The following is an 18,148-nucleotide window of genomic DNA, read 5'->3' as shown; positions in this document are numbered from 1 at the left end:
TGAAGCTAAATATAGCTCATTGATCTATATTTAGACTCATTCTCCGGGGTTTTGCAGCGAGGAGTAGCATTGCATTAGCAAAGCTCCTTGCTGCAAACTGTTTTAACCCCTTCAGAAGGATTTACATCGTTGGACGTTACAGATCTGCGGAGGGTAAGTATATTGTTGGTTTATTATGTTTTTTCTTTCACAGAACGAGGGTCTTCAGTGACTGGATTGGGCGTAGAATAAAATACTCCAACAACCATTGTTTTTATTTCATTAAAATAATTTTAAATATTGTGTTTGTCTTTTATTTAACCCTTTACTACAATTGGATTAATAATGGATAGGTGTCAAAATTGACGCCTCTCCATTATTAATTAGGCTTAATGTCACTTTACAATAGCAAGGTGGCATTAACCCTTCATTACCCCATATCCCACCGCTACACGGGAATGGGAAGAGAGTGGCCAAGTGCCAGAATAGGCGCATCTTCCAGATGTGCCTGTTCTGGGGTGGCTGGGGGCAGATATTTTTAGCCAGGGGGGGGCCAATAACCATGGACCCTCTCCAGGCTATTAATATCTGCCCTCAGTCACTGGCTTTACTACTCTGGCGGAGAAAATTGCGCGGGAGCCCACGCCAATTTTTTCCGCCATTTAACCCTTTATTTTAAGAGCTAGAACGGCCAAATTTTGCAGATACACACTACTGACATTAGTAGTGTGGAATCTGCAAAAAAATGGAGAGAAGACATGGTTTAGTGTATGTAAACCATGTCTCAAATCATGTCGGGTTTTAGGAAGGAGAAAGAAAAAGCCGGTAATTGAATTACCGGCTTTCAAGCTGTATAGCGCTGGAATAAATATTAATATATATACATATATGTGTCTAATGACATATATATATATATATATATATATATATATAGACAGTATATATATATATATATATTTTTTTTTTTTTTTTCTTTTTGGGACACATGGATCATTTCTATAGCGGTATGTCGGTTTTGCAAGCCTGCGAGAAAACCACGCAGTACGGATGCCATACGGATTACATACGGAGGATGCCATGCGCAAAAAACGCTGACACACCCTGCCTACGGAGGAGCTACGGACCACTATTTTCGGGACATTTCAGCGTATTACGGCCGTAATATACGGACCGTATTTTCATACGCTGAGTGTGAAGCCGGCCTTAGAGTGACCAAAAAATTGCAACATCCAGCAAGTGGCTCTAAAATAGTATATGCACCCATACAACTCTTTGAGTGTGTGTGAAGCATCAGACTGCACTTGGATATCATCCGAGTGCAGTCTGATTTACACGGACAAAAGCTAAATTAAGTTCTTCGTCTTCCTACCTATTCATAAATATTCTCTCATCTGAGAAAATGAGATCACAATAGGCTGATTCATTAACATAATCATCTTGATACTATAGCATGAAAGAATCTACAGCCGTCTGACTGTAGTCTAAGGGTTCGCTCACCTTGATGTATATGCTCTCACGCGAGAGAATGAGGCCGATTATGCTAATGACATGCGGTTTAAACTCTGTCAGAGTTTAAGCCATGTGTCATCTAAGTGTGATCTGGTTCTCTCACATCAGAGAATTGCAACACAGGTGCAGAGAGGATGTAGAGCTTAATTTCTCCATTGTCTCTGTGAGCTTACATCAGGCTCCACTCGGATGACATCCAAGTGCAGTCCAATGCTTCCAATGTTTCACACGCAGTCATAGACTCATATATGTGCACATGATTCATCATCATGGGCACTGAATCAGCATGTGATATAAATTGCAGATCTGTACTGCCCAAAATTATAGCATTGGGCCGAGTGCTGTCGGATAAAACGTCAAATAGCACACGGCCATGTTGTATGTCTTTTGGTCCCCAAAAATTATTCTACTCAGTAGCCTTTTTTTGGGAGTTGTGTGTCTAAAAAATATATGTATTCTGCAGCCGACTCAACTCATTGCCATTTATAGGATAAAAGCGTAATTTTACTCTACCACTGTGTCTAAAAGAGTAGTGTGTCAAAAAATAATTCTAATCTGCAGCCATGTCTTTGCTATTTTTTGTCCAAAAAAATAGTTCTACTCTGTAACCATCTTTATGTAATTTATGCACCAAAAAAATAATTGTACTCTATCGCTGTGTCTATAAATCTTCTGAACCCGAGTTCCATCTCTATGATGAGACATCTTAATTCCGAGCATGAGGTGCAGTGGAGTACACACGTTAAACAGCATGACAGATCTGAGCTTCCTCTTGCTCCCTCTTCTGCTGTGGTCTTGGCCTCTCCCTCCCGCTAATATCAACAGGGCCACCTGTCTCCCCGCAAAGAGAAGATGTGACAGCTTCACCACAACCACAGTCAGTGTCACCTCATATCTCCACACTGTCCCATTGAAGCGTTCAGCTTTCCATTAGCAAAACACTCGAGAGAAAGAGGAAATACCTCCCTACCCATCCACAAGCCATAGTCCTGAATGACAGCGTTTCCAAATGACGGTCCTTCGAAATACTGCCATTTCAGCTGGTGGAGACTGATAGTTTTAAAAAACTTATGGCTGTGGTTGTCCTGCAGTACTTTCTTCCCAGTTGCCACTACTTTTCCAAGCATGCCGTACAGTGGCGTAGGAAGGGGGGTGCGGGGGGGCGGTCCGCCCCGGGCGGCACAATGCGGGGGGCGGTCGGCGCTGCAGGAGAAGAAGCAAAAAACAACAAAAAAAAAACGCCCCTTTAAATCTTCGGGCGGCGCCGTCCGCCGCCACGACCAGGGCCAGCTCCCCCCACCACTGGGCCCCGCCCCCACCCCCGCCCCAATACTCACCTCTCCTGGTTCCTGCGGCTTCAGCGTCCTCTGACTCTGCGACGTTTCAGAGCAGAGGGCGCGATGACGTCACTACTGTGCGCGCCGCTCTGCCTCTCTGTCCTGAGCGTCGCAGAGCCGGAGAGACGCTGACTGGCTGCACCGGACCTGCGCTGGGAACGGGAGAGGTGAGGATTTTACTTTTTTTTTTTTTCTTTATGTCTGACTGTCTGGGGCTGGGGCAATGCTGGACACACTGGGGCAATACTGGAGACCATGGGGCAGATTGCTGGACACACTGGGGCAGTACAGGAGACTATGGGGCAGATTGCTGGACACACTGGGGCAGTACTGGAGACCATGGGGCAGAATGCTGGACACACTGGGGCAGTACAGGAGACTATGGGGCAGATTGCTGGACACACTGGGGCAGTACTGGAGACCATGGGGCAGAATGCTGGACACACTGGGGCAGTACAGGAGACTATGGGGCAGATTGCTGGACACACTGGGGCAATACAGGAGACTATGGGGCAGATTGCTGGACACACTGGGGCAATACTGGAGACCCTGGGGCAGAATGCTGGACACACTGGGGCAATACAGGAGACCATGTGGCAGAATGCTGGACACACTGGGGCAATACAGGAGACCATGGGGCAGATTGCTGGACACACTGGGGCAATACAGGAGACTATGGGGCAGATTGCTGGACACACTGGGGCAATACAGGAGACCATGGGGCAGATTGCTGGACACACTGGGGCAATACAGGAGACTATGGGGCAGATTGCTGGACACACTGGGGCAATACTGGAGACCCTGGGGCAGAATGCTGGACACACTGGGGCAATACAGGAGACCATGTGGCAGAATGCTGGACACACTGGGGCAGTACTGGAGACCATGGGGCAGAATGCTGGACACACTGGGGCAGTACTGGAGACCATGGGGCAGAATGCTGGACACACTGGGGCAATACAGGAGACTATGGGGCAGATTGCTGGACACACTGAGGCAATACAGGAGACCATGGGGCAGATTGCTGGACACACTGGGGCAATACTGGAGACCATGGGGCAGAATGCTGGACACACTGGGGCAATACAGGAGACCATGGGGCAGAATGCTGGACACACTGGGGCAATACAGGAGACCATGGGGCAGATTGCTGGACACACTGGGGCAATACAGGAGACCATGGGGCAGATTGCTGGACACACTGGGGCAATACTGGAGACTATGGGGCAGATTGCTGGACACACTGGGGCAATACTGGAGACCATGGGGCAGAATGCTGGACACACTGGGGCAATACAGGAGACCATGTGGCAGAATGCTGGACACACTGGGGCAATACAGGAGACCATGGGGCAGATTGCTGGACACACTGGGGCAATACAGGAGACCATGGGGCAGATTGCTGGACACACTGGGGCAATACAGGAGACTATGGGGCAGATTGCTGGGCAATACTGGAGACCATGGGGCAGAATGCTGGACACACTGGGGCAATACTGGAGACCATGGGGCAGAATGCTGGACACACTGGGGCAGTACAGGAGACTATGGGGCAGATTGCTGGACACACTGAATACTGGAGACCATGGGGCAGATTTCAGGACACATTGAGGCAATGCTGGAGACCCTGGGGCAGACTTCTGGACATACTGGGGCAATACTGGAGACCATGGGGCAGATTGCTGGACACACTGGGGCAATACTGGAGACCATGGGGCAGAATGCTGGACACACTGGGGCAATACTGGAGACCATGGGGCAGAATGCTGGACACACTGGGGCAATACAGGAGACTATGGGGCAGATAGCTGGACACACTGAATACTGGAGACCATGGGGCAGATTTCAGGACACATTGAGGCAATGCTGGAGACCCTGGGGCAGACTTCTGGACATACTGGGGCAATACTGGAGACCATGGCGCAGATTGCTGGACACACCGGGGCAATACTGGAGACCATGGGGCAGATTGCTGGACACACCGGGGCAATACTGGAGACCATGGGGCAGAATGCTGGACACACTGGGGCAATACAGGAGACCATGGGGCAGATTGCTGGACACACTGGGGCAATACTGGAGACCCTGGGGCAGATTTCTGGACACATTGAGGCAATGCTGGAGACCCTGGGGCAGACTTCTGGACACACTGGGGCAATGCTGGACACTGGGGCAGATTGCTGGACACACTGGGGGTAATATGCTGGACACACTGGGGCAAAGCTGGACACACTGGGGAAAGGCTGGACACTGGGGCAGATTGCTGGACACACTGGGGGTAATATGCTGGACACACTGGGGCAGACTGCTGGACACACTGGGGAAAGGCTGGACACTGGGGCAGATTGCTGGACACACTGGGGGCAGTGCTGGACATACTGGGGCAGATTGCTGGACACACTGGGGGTAATATGCTGGACACACTGGGGCAGATTGCTGGACAACATGGGGGTAATATGCTGGACACACTGGGGCAGATTGCTGGACAACATGGGGGTAATATGCTGGACACACTGGGGGCAGGACTTGAGGCATGGGCAGAATGTAGATACGGGGCATGATTGGAGACACGGGGCAGGATTGGATCATGGGGCAGGACGGATACGATGGAGGCTGGTGGGGCAGGATGGGGAGATCATATGGGGTAGAATGGATACTCATGAGGGCAGGATGCGAGAACATATGGCTGGAGCCAGGAATGAGATAAACGGGGCCAGGATGGGGAATAGTGTTACCATAGGGGATAATTAAGGGATATTATTACTGCAGTGATGTATTTATTTTATTTTTTGAGTATACTGTTTTAAATGGGGGGCAGGCCTGTTACTGTGCAGAGTGACACTATATCACCTTTTTTTCTTCATGTGATGTAATGTAGAAGTTGTGAAAAATTAAGTAATGTGTTCTGCAAGCGGAGCTCGAGATAACTGTGTTATTTCCTGCAGAAACGAGTCCTGGCTGGAAGGAATGATGGCGGTCTGTGCTGGATGAAAGATGAAGGACTTCACCTAGAGACGTCACTGGTGAGTCAGTGTTACCTATACACTGACACTATACACTGTATACTATATAGAGGTCCTGTGTATAATGTCACCAGTGATCTCTGTATTACCTCTACACAGACACTGCATACTAAGTACAGATCTCCTGTGAATACTGGCACTTATGGTGATAGTATTGTGTTTTTTTTTTTATTACTGATCAGTATTGTAGTATTCAGTCACTATGTGGTGGTAATATGTGGTCTGGAAATGGTGCGGTGGTATTTGTCCCTTGTATGTAGTATTATTCGGTCACTATGTGGCCTGGTCATGGTGTGGTGGTATTAAGTCACAGGTGTGGCATGTGGGGGTGACACCATTAGGCCCAGTTTAAGTTCTACAAAACAGGAAAACCATTTTTGGTAACGTTTGTGTGTATTGAGCCGGGGGGGGGGGGCGCCAAACTCGGGAACAGCCCCGGGCGGCAAAAGCTCTAGCTACGCCTCTGATGCCGTACCTGCCCTGTAGACACAAGTTACAGGCAAAGTAAGGTGTGTTCTTTGCAACGCCATCAGTGTCAAGGTCCACTACCAAGGATTGCTGGATGTTTCTCTTTCCAGGTTGCCTCGTCCTCCTCTGCTTCATCCACCGCATCCTCATTCGGCAACAGTAAGACCTCCACCATCAACTTGAGCACAGCCATGAATAAATGACAGCAGGCTGTTCTGAAAGTTCTCTTTTCTGGGGATAAATCTTACAATCGTGCAGGAGAAGTGGATGACGATCAAACAGCAGACAGATGAGCGGTTGGTGCCTGTTAACCTCAAACCCAGCCTGGTGGTGTGTGGTAACGGGTGAAATCTCGTAGCAGCTTTGGGCTTAGCCAGTTTGACCCATTTCTCTTGCCTGGTGCATGTGCTGAACTTGGTGGTGCTGAGTAGAAATGAGCAAATGAACTAAACTCTTCGCCAATCTCAAAATTGACACAAGCGTAGCACATTCGGATGCATGTTTGCTTTCATGATTTTTTCTCAATGTCGGTCACAGTTCGGTAAATCATCATGTTTCAGTTAAAGCTTTTGTTATTACTTTGTCTAGGATAGTGATGCTGTATGTTGAGCAGGGGGAGACAAGTTTGATAAGGGGAGAGGACGTAGAGAGGTTAGAGGAGACTGTGAAGAGATTACAGGAGTGGCCAACGCTTTTTTTCCCTTATTTTAATGTGTGTTGAATCCGGCAACCAATCAGGGCGCAGAAACCATCCACAATATCATGACACAAGGTCTTCTGTGATTGGCTGCAGAAATCACATGTCCCTGGCCATATAAAAAGGGGACATCTAGGTTTGTTGGCATCATTTGCTCAGTTTCACAGTGGAGAGAGGTCGCTCCTGTGCTAGTGCTGGTGCTGAAAGTGAACTTGTGAGTTAAATAGATAGGATCCTGTCCTGTGTGAAAGCAATCTTCCAGCATCGAAGTAGATTGTGAAAAAAACTGTGTGGCAGTCTCCAGTAGCCCCATTTGCTACTCCATATTGTTTGCGCTTAAACTGTGCTTCAGTGGCAAAACAGAAGACCAGATTTCAACTGAAAAATTGTTAGGTCTAATATTGGGCTGAAGCCACAAGGCCAGTTTTCCACTTAAAAATCATTAGGTATAGCAGTGTTGTTCAGACTCACTATCTAAGAAAATAAATAGTGAATTTTTCATTTAGTGACAGGTGACTAAAAGCTGTAGGCTTCTTACAACATGAGTGGGAAAGAGCGAGTAAAAATATTTAAAAACTGACCATCACTTCCAAACAGAAAGCAGGTATGAATAGGTGCTTAATATACAACTAAACAAAGAAAGTAGCACTCTGTAGCCCTATAGCACGCAAACCTGAAATACGAAAATTGAATAGCACTACTGCATTAGAAAATATGAAACATTGAGAATACTTATCGCTTAAATTGGCCAATTCATGTGGACCCAGCAGCCACGAAAAGGCAACTCTCATTGCCAGGACCTTCCTAATGTGAATCCTCAGCCTCAGATGTTTTTAATTACAGCAGGATCCTACCTTCCCATAGAGATGTAGACTTTAGTCTAAGAGAGGATTCTGTGCACCAGCAGAACATAATAAAAGTCTTACACATGTATGAAACTGATGTGTGTGCCATCTGAGTTTGACTGGAATAAAAAGAAAATTTGAGGTGTGGCATGAGGTATCAAGTATCTCAGGTAAGAAGGCTAACACTGCTTCCTTAACAACCAGGTCCTCATTGAAACCTAAATTCCAAGCTGTAAATGCTTGCTCAGACCTTGTCTCATGCATGGCCCATGCCTGACTGCTGTGCCATTAGAACATTTCTACTGTGGGTCAACTGATGAAACTTTTCATGTTGTCTGCCCCCAATTTGAGCTTTTGGGCAGCTTTTTGCCCCTCCCCCGACCCCTGAAGGAGTTGTCTATGTGTTTGATTTTGCCTCCCATTGATTCAATGGGGTTGGGATACATTTGACTAACCATTCGGTGAACTGTGAATATTGATCCGTTGGCCAAATCTGAATCGAACTTTGAAAGGGTCGCTCATCTCTAGTGCATAACTTCCTGAAAAACAACCCACATATGTCAAATCTGCTGCTGAAAGTGGGGGCAATGTGTGCGTTCTCACACTGCTGCTACTCACCTGTCTGCGCTGCAGCATTAGTTTTGTCTTCCCGCTCTCCACCTCATAGGCAATGTAGCAACAAGGTGGAACTCTACCTTGCATATGCTGGAGAGACTGTGCAAGCAGCAGGCAATAGTGGAGTTTCAGCTGAAAAACCACGAATGGGTGAGTCACTCTGAGAGCAACATCACTTCACCACCAATCAGTGGGCCTCCATGCGGGACGTGTGTATCGTGTTGCACTGCTTCGAATACTCCATCAAAACGGCCAGCACTGATAACGTCATCATCAGCATCACATACAGGTGTTTCTCACAAAATTAGAATATCATCAAAAAGTTAATTTCAGTTCTTCAATGCAAAAAGTGAAACTCATATATTATACGGAGTCATTACAAAGAGAGTGATCTATTTCAAGTGTTTATTTCTGATAATGTTGATGATTATGGCTTACAGCCAATGAAAACCCAAAAGTCACTATCTCAGTAAATTAGAATAATTAACAAAAAACACCTGCAAAGACTTCCTAAGCATTTAAGTTCCCTAAGTCTGTTTCAGTAGGTTCCACAATCATGGGGGAGACTGCTGACTTGACAGATGTCCAGAAGGCCGTCATTGACACAGTCCACATGGAGGGAAAGCCACAAAAGGTAATTGCTAAAGAAGTTGGCTGTTCACAAAGTGCTGCATCCAAGCATATTAGTGGAAAGTCGAGTGGAAGGAAAAAGTGTGGTAGGAAAAGGTGCATAAGCAACTGGGATAACCGCAGCCTTGAAAGGATTGCTAAGAAAAGACCATTCAAAAATTTTGTGGAGATTCACAAGGAGTGGACTGCTGCTGGAATCATTGCTCTAAGAGCCACCACACACAGATGTATCCAGGACATGGGCTACAAGTGTCACATTCCTTGTGTCAAGCCACTTATGACCAATAGACAATGCTAGAAGTGCCTTACCTGAGCCAAAGAGAAAAATAACTGGACTGTTGCTTAGTGGTCCAAGGTGTCGTTTTCAGATGAAAATACTGTATATACTCAAGTATAAGCCGAGGCACCTAATTTTGCCACAAAAAACTGGGAAACCTATTGATTTAAGTATATGCCTAAAGTGGGAAATACAGTAGCTACTGAAATTTAAAAAATAAAAATAGATACCGATAAAAGTAAAATTAATTGAGACATCAGTAGGTTAAATGATTTTGAATATCCATATTGAATCAAGAGCCCCATTAGATGCTCCATACAAAATACGCCCCATATAGAACTCCATAAAGTTCATGATGTGCCCTATAAAATGCTCCATACAAAAATATGCCCCATATAATGCTCCATAAAGGTTAATGATGGCCCCATAAGATGCTCCATATTAAAATATGCCCCAATATAATGCTGCACAAAGGTTAAAGATGCCCCATAAGATGCTCCATATTAACTCCTTTCTGCCAGCTGACGGAATAGTACATCAGCTGGCAGTATCCCCCGCTTTGAGGTGGGCTCCGGCGGTGAGCCCACCTCAAAGCCACATCATGTCAGCTGTTTTCAACAGCTGACATGTGCCCGCAATGGGTGCGAGCGGAATTGTGATCCGCCCGCACCCATTAACTAGTTAAATGCCACTGTCAAACTCTGACCGCGGCATTTAACAAGCTGGAAGTACTGTTGTGAATTCTGTTGCCGAGCTCCCTCCTGTGGTCATGAATGGTACTTCGGTGAGTTCGGTCCGTGGGCTCCCTCTGGTGGCTGTGAGTGGAGCTGCTGCTTCTGAGGTTCCTTACACAGGTGACGTGGTTTATCCTTTGGTTGGCTTCTCTATTTAACTCCACTCAGATCGTTTCTCCATGCCAGCTGTCAATGTTTTAGCATTGGTTCAGTTCGCTCCTGGATCTGTCTGGTGTCCTATCTACTCCTGCAGAAGCTAAGTTCCTGATTGTTATTATTGTTCTTGTTTCTTTGTCCAGCTGGTTTTCTTGATTTTGTCTTGCTAGCTGGAAGCTCTGGATGCAGGGTGGCACCCCCGCACCGTGAGTCGGTGCGGAGGACCCTTTTGCACACTCTGCGTGGTCTTTTGTAGGTTTTTGTGCTGACCGCAAAGATTCCTTTCCTATCCTCTGTCTATTTAGTAAGTCGTGCCTCCCTTTGCTGAAACCTATCTCATTTCTGTGTTTGTGACTTTCATCTTTATTCACAGTCATTACATGTGGGGGGCTGCCTATTCCTTTGGGGAATTTCTCTGAGGCAAGGTAGGCTTTATTTTCTATCTCTAGGCTAGCTAGCTCTTTGGCTGTGACGAGGCGCATAGGGAGCGTCAGGAGCGCTCCACGGCTATTTCTAGTGTGTGCTGTTGTGAATTCTGTGGCTGAATTCACTCCTGTGGTCACAAGTGGTACTGCAGCTTCTGAGCTTCCTCTCTCAGGTGTTCTGGTGAGCTCGTTGGCTGCTTTGTTATTTAACTCCACCTGATTCTGTCTTCCTTGCTCCTTGTCAATGTTCCAGTGTTGGATCTGAGCTTCTGGATCCTTCCTGTGGCCTGCTGCTCTGCTTAGATAAGTGCTTTTTGCTTTTGTTGCTACTTTTTCTGTCCAGCTTGTCTTTTTGTTTTGCTGGAAGCTCTGAGACGCAAAGGGTGTACCGCCATGCCGTTAGTTCGGCACGGTGGGTCTTTTTGCCCCCTTTGCGTGGTTTTTTGCTTTAGGGTTTTTTGTAGACTGCAAAGTTCTCTTTGCTATCCTCGCTCTATCTAGAATATCGGGCCTCACTTTGCTGAATCTATTTCATCCCTACGTTTGTCTTTACATCTTGCTAACAGTCATTATATGTGGGGGGCTGCCTTTTCCTTTGGGGTATTTCTCTGAGGCAAGTCAGGCTTGTTTTTCTATCTTCAGGCTAGTTAGCTCCTCAGGCTGTGCCGAGTTGCATAGGTAGTGTCAGGCGCAATCCACAGCTGCCTTTAGTTGTGTTTAGGTTAGGTTCAGGTATTGCAGTCTACAGAGATTCCACGTCTCAGAGCTCGTTCTATTGTTTTTGGGTTATTGTCAGATCACTGTATGTGCTCTGATTGCTGGCACACTGTGTCACTGGATTGCCTACATAACAGTGTGCGATAGGATTAGGGCTTGCGGTCAGCAGAGCTCCCACATCCCAGAGCTCGTCCTGTATGAGTTTAACTATCAGGTCAAATGCTCCTAACCACCAGGTCATAACAAAGTACGCACACTACTGATTCCATCACATGATCGGGGGTCATCGGTGCGTTGCCATCACAGCCAGAGTTCTCCTCGAGAACTCTATGGTTGTTGATGGCAGATTGCTGTGAGCGCCACCCTGTGGACGGCGCTCATAGCAAGCCTGTAATTCTGCTGCATAGAGGTGATCTGTGCATCACCTCTATGTAGCAGAGGCGATCGAGTAGTGGATGCTTATAGCCTCCCATGGAGGCTATTGAAGCATGCCAAAATTTTAAAAAAAAGTGCGTTTAAAAATATAAAAAAAAAATAAAAAAATATATAAAAGTTCAAATCACCCCCTTTTGACCCCAATCAAAATAAAACAGTAAAACAAAACAAACCTACACATATTTGGTATCCCGCGTCCAGAATCACCCAATCTATCAATAAAAAAAGGATTAACCTGATCGCTAAACGGCATAGCAAGAAAAAGATCAAGATGCCAAATTACATTTTTTTGGTTGCTGCAACATTGTATTAAAATGCAAAAATGGGTGATCAAACGATTGTATCTGCACAAATGTGGTATAATTTAAAACAGCTCGGCACGCAAAAAAAAAGCCCTCAACCAACCAGAAATCACAAAAAATGGACAATTTTTTTTCAACAAACTTTGAAATATTTTTTACCACTTAGATAACAGAGAACCTAGACAAGTTTGGTATATATGAACTCGTAATGACCTGGAGAATCATAATGGCCGGTCAGTTTTAGCATTTAGTGAACCTAGGAAAAAAGCCAAACAATAAACCAGTGTGGGATTGCACTTTTTTTGCAATTTCATTGCACTTGGAATTTTTTCCCGTTTTCTGTTACACAACATGGTAAAACCAATGGAGTCATTCAAAAGTACAACTTGTTTCACAAAAAATAAGCCATATTGACAGAAAAATAAAAAAAGTTATGGCTCTGGAAAGAATTGGAGTGAAAAACGAAAATGAAAAAATAAAAAAAGCTTCGGGGGTTAAGGGGTTAAAATATGGCCCATATATTGCTGCACAAAGGATAATGATGGCCCCATGAGATGCTCCATACAAATATATGCCCCATATAATGCTCCATAAAGGTTAATGATGGCCCCATAAGATGCTCCATATTAAAATATGCACCATATAATGCTGCATAAAGGTTAATGATGGCCCCATAAGATGCTTCACACAAAAATATGCCCCATAAAATGCTGCACAAAGGTTAATGATGGCCCCATAAGATGCTTCATATTAAAATAGGCCCCATATAATGCTGCACAAAGGATAATGATGCCCCATAAGATGCTCCACACAAAATTATGCCCCATATAATGCTGCACAAATGATAATAATGGCCCCCATAAGATGTCCCATATTAAAATATGCCCCATATAATGCTGCATAAAGGTTAATGATGGCCCCATAAGATGCTTCGTACAAAAATATGTCCCATATAATGTTGCATAAAGGTTATTGATGGCCCCATAAGATGCTCCATATTAAAATATGCCCCATAGAATGCTGCTGATGCTAAATTAAAAAAAGAAATGACATACTCACCTCTCGTTGCTGCCGCTGTTCCTCAGCATCGCCGGCTCTCTGCAGTGGAGGCATGCACTAACCCTGTCATCGCGCCCTGTCCTGAACGTCACAGCCAGAGGACCCGGAAGACACAGCCTGATAGTGAAACCGGGACAGGTGCATGGCTCACCCTCCCCCAGTCCTACTCACCCTCCTAGCACTGCATATCAGTCCCTGCATCTCGGGCGCCGGCATCTCTCTTCCTGTCGTCCTTCCAGTGCTGAGCGGTCAGTGATGCCGCACATTTAAGTAATGAATATGCGCTCCACGCCTATGGGAGTGGAGACGCGTTCATATTCATTACTTTAATGGATGACAGGAAGAGAGATGCTGGCGCCCAAGATGCAAGGACTGGTATGCAGCGATGACACCAGAAGGGCGAGTATGATGTCTTCTGCTCCTCCACCCCCCCTCTTGCTGGCAATGACTCATGTATAAGCCGAGAGGGGCATTTTCAGCACAAAAAAATGTACTGAAAATCTCGGTTTATACACGAGTATATACGGTAAATTTTGGTTTTCATTTGGAAATCAAGATCCCAGAGTCTGGGAGACAACTGCTGCTGCTGAGGAATGGTGAATTTGCTTCGCTGCTGCCTTCCTTGGATGTGGTAGCCATTTATCAGTCTGCTTCGTTGGATGTGGTACCTGTTTATCACACTACTTCTCCAGAATAGACTCTTGATGGACCCATGGTCTACACTCTTTATTGTATAGCTCTACAGACCTTCGTGAACAGACTGCCTTGTGTTACAGTCAAAGGTTTCAAATTTTGACTCATTAGTCTAGCTCACCCACTGCAATTTTTCTGCACCTCAGTTATTATGTTTAATGTACAGTGACATTCAAAAGTTTAAGCACCCTTAAGGTACCGTCACACTAGACGATATCGCTAGCGATCCGTGACGTTGCAGCGTCCTGGCTAGCGATATCGTCCAGTGTGACAGGCAGCAGCGATCAGGCCCCTGCTGTGATATCGCTGGTCGGGGAAGAAAGTCCAGAACTTTGTTTCCTCGCTGGATCTCACGCTGACATCGCTGAATCGGCGTGTGTGACGCCGATTCAGCGATGTCTTCGCTGGTAACCAGGGTAAACATCGGGTTACTAAGCGCAGGGCCGCGCTTAGTAACCCGATGTTTACCCTGGTTACCATCGTTAAAGTAAAAAAAACAACCACCACATACTTACCTACCGCTGTCTGTCCCCGGCGCTGTGCTTCTCTGTACTGGCTGTGAGCACAGCGGCCAGAAAGCAGAGCGGTGACGTCACCGCTCTGCTTTCCGGCTGCCCGGCGCTCACAGCCAGAGCAGAGAAGCAGAGCGCCGGGGACAGACAGCGGTAGGTAAGTATGTAGTGGTTGTTTTTTTTACTTTAACGATGGTAACCAGGGTAAACATCGGGTTACTAAGCGCGGCCCTGCGCTTAGTAACCCGATGTTTACCCTGGTTACCGGGGACCTCGGGATCGTTGGTCGCTGGAGAGCTGTCTGTGTGACAGCTCTCCAGCGACCAAACAGCGACGCTGCATCGTTGTCGGTATCGCTGCAGCGTCGCTAAGTGTGACGGTACCTTTAGAGATTTGTGTGCTCAGATAATGTTGATCAAAGTTTCAGCCCTTAATTAGCCTTTTAGGTTTATGGCTTTTTCACTATCATCATTAGGAAAGGCAAGGTGATGCAAATTTCTCAGCTTTATAAAAACCCAGTTCCCTCTATCCTTGTACCAAAAACCAGCAGTTCTTTAACCCCTTCATGACCTTGGTATTTTTCGTTTTTCCGTGTTCGTTTTTCACTCCTCTCCTTCCCAGAGCCATAACTTTTTTATTTTTCCGTCAATTTGGCCATGTGAGGGCTTATTTTTTGCGGGACGAGTTGTACTTTTGAATGATATCATTGGTTTTAGCATGTCATGTACTAGAAAACGGGAAAAAAATTCCAAGTGCGGTGAAATTGCAGATAAAGTGCAATCCCACACTTGTTTTTTGTTTGGCTTTTTTGCTAGCTTCATTAAATGCTAAAACTGACCTGGCATTATTATTCTGCAGGTCAGTACGAGTTCATAGACACCTAACATGACTAGGTTATTTTTTACCTAAGTGGTGAAAAAAAATTCCAAACTTTGCTAAAAAAAAAAATTGCGCCATTTTCCCATACTCGTAGCGTCTCCATTTTCATGATCTGGGGTTGGTTGAGGGCTTATTTTTTGCATGCTGAGATGACATTTTTAATGATAGCATTTTGGTGCAGACACGCTCTTTTGATCGCCCGTTATTGCATTTTAATGCAATGTCGCGGCGACCAAAAAAACATTATTCTGGCATTTTTAATTTTTTATCGCTATGCCGTTTAGCGATCAGGTTAATGCTTTTTTTTATTTGATAGATCGGGCGATTCTGAGCATGGTGATACCAAATATGTGTAGATTTGATTTTTTTTAAGTGATTTATTTTGATTGGGGCGAAAGGGGGGTGATTTAAACTTTTAGATTTTTTTATTTTTTTCACATTTTTAACTTTTTTTTTTTTACTTTTGCCATGCTTCAATAGCCTCCATGGGAGGCTAGAAGCAGGCACAGCATGATCGCCTCTGCTACATAGCAGCGATCTGCTGTTTGCTGCTATGTAGCAGAATTGCAGGTGTGCTGTGAGCGCCAACCACAGGGTGGCGCTCACAGCTACCGGCGATCAGTAACCATAGAGATCCCAAGGACCTCTATGGTTACAATGGAGAAGCATCGCCGACCTCCGATCATGTGACGGGGTCGGCGATGATGTCATTTCAGGCCGCCTGGCCGGATGCGGTAGTTAAATGCCGCTGTCTGCGTTTGACAGCGGCATTTAACTAGTTAATAGGCGCAGGCAGATCGCGATTCTGCTCGTGCCTATTACGGGCACATGTCAGCTGTTCAAAACAGCTGACATGTCCCGGCTTTGGTGCGGGCTCACCGCCGGAGCCCTGCATCAAAGAGGGGCTTCTGACCTCGGACGTACTATCCCGTCTGAGGTCAGAAAGGGGTTAAGCAGCTGCCTAGCACTCTGAAAATGATTGAGGTCCACAAAGGAGAAGAAGGCTGTAAGCAGACAGCAAAGTGTTTTCAAGTTGCACTTTCCGCTTTTCAAAATGTCATTAAGAAATGGCAATTAACAGGAACAGTGGAGGTGGATTGCTAGAGAGGCAAAATAGAACCCCCCTTGACTGCACGAGATCTTCAGAGAGATTTAGCAGACTATGGAGTTGTGGTACATTGTTCTACTGTTCAGAGACACCTGCACAAATGTGGTCTTCATGGAAGAGTCTTCAGAAGAAAGCCTGCATCTTCATTATAAAAGTCAGCATCAGAAGTATGCAAAAGAACATCTAAACAGGCCTCATGCATTTTAGAAGCAAGTCCTGTGAGCCGATGATGTTAAATGTAGTGTTTGTTTTTTTTTACTTTTAGCATGGTAACCAGGGTAAACATCGGGTTACTAAGCGCGGCCCTGCGCTTAGTTACCCGATGTTTACCCTGGTTACCGGCATCGTTGGTCGCTGGAGAGCGGTCTGTGTGACAGCTCTCCAGCGACCAAACAGCGACGCTGCAGCGATCCGGATCGTTGTCGGTATCGCTGCAGCGTCGCTTAATGTGAAGGGGCCTTAACTCAAAAGGCACGAGCTGAATGCTTTTCAATGGCCCTCACAGTCCCCTTATCTGAACATCATTGAAAATCTGTAGCTAGGCCTGAAAATAGCAGTGCATCCAAGACAACCCAGGAATCTCACAGAACTGGAGGAAATTTTAAAAGAAGAATGGATGATAATCCCTCAAACAAAAATTGAAACACCCTTGTTTTTCTACACAAAGAATTTGCAAGCTGTAATATTTTAAAAAGGGGGTGCTGCTAGGTACTAATCGTGCCAGATGCCCATACTTTTGCATAATTTCCCTTTTTATAATTTTTAAAGTTTAAAAGATGGAAATATATATATATATATATATTATTTTTTGCCTAAAATACAAAGGAAATGTGTCATCTTTGATTTTAAGCCTTTGCTTTACTGTTCACAATAACAGTAATCATGACCAGGGTTGCCCAAGCTTTTACATGTCACTGTATAGATAAATCATTAGAATTTGTTTCAATGTCGTGGCTTTTTAGCTGCAATTCTTCTATGAAGACCACTTCTGGCCAGACTTCTTAGAACAATGGTTGGGTATATCTAGGTCCCACTGGTTACTGCAAGTTCTGAGCTGATGGTACTGCTTGACATACTCCAATTTTCTAAGGGAGGCAAACAGGATGTGGTTTTCATCTTCTGCACTTTTTCTTTGGCTAATCACTACTTCTCTGGCCACAACATTATCATTTCTTGATGTCCTTAATGCTGAACAATAGGGTTGAGCGACCTTCACTTTTATAGGATCGGGTCGGGTTTCACGAAACCTGACTTTTGGAAAAGTCGGGTCGAGTGAAATCGGCCGATCCTATAAAAAAGTCGGGGTCGGGGTCGGCCGAAACTCGAAACCCAATGCAGTGCATTGGGTTTCCATGGTTCCCAGGGTCTGAAGGAGCGGAAACTCTCCTTCAGGCCCTGGGATCCATATTTAAGTGTAAAATATAGAATTAAAATAAAAAATATCCTTATACTTACCCTCTGACGCGCCCTGGTACTAACCGGGAACCTTCCTTCCTTAGAATCAGCCTTCCAGGACCTTCGGTGACGTCGCGGGTGACGTCGCGGCTTGTGATTGGCCGCGCGGCCGCCCATGTGACCGCTCGCGCGGCCAATCACAAGCCGCGACGTCACCCGCGACGTCACCGAAGGTCCTGGAAGGGCTGATTCTTAGGAAGGAAGGCTGTCGGAAGGAAGCAGGGCGCTTCCGAGGGTGAGTATATTCCTATTAGGTATATACTCACCCTCGGAAGCGCCCTGCTTCCTTCCGA

Source organism: Ranitomeya imitator, chromosome 6, assembly GCF_032444005.1.
Source record: "Ranitomeya imitator isolate aRanImi1 chromosome 6, aRanImi1.pri, whole genome shotgun sequence".
Lineage (NCBI taxonomy): Eukaryota > Metazoa > Chordata > Amphibia > Anura > Dendrobatidae > Ranitomeya > Ranitomeya imitator.
The sequence above is the reverse complement of the archived record's forward strand: the minus strand, read 5'-3'. Positions refer to the sequence as shown.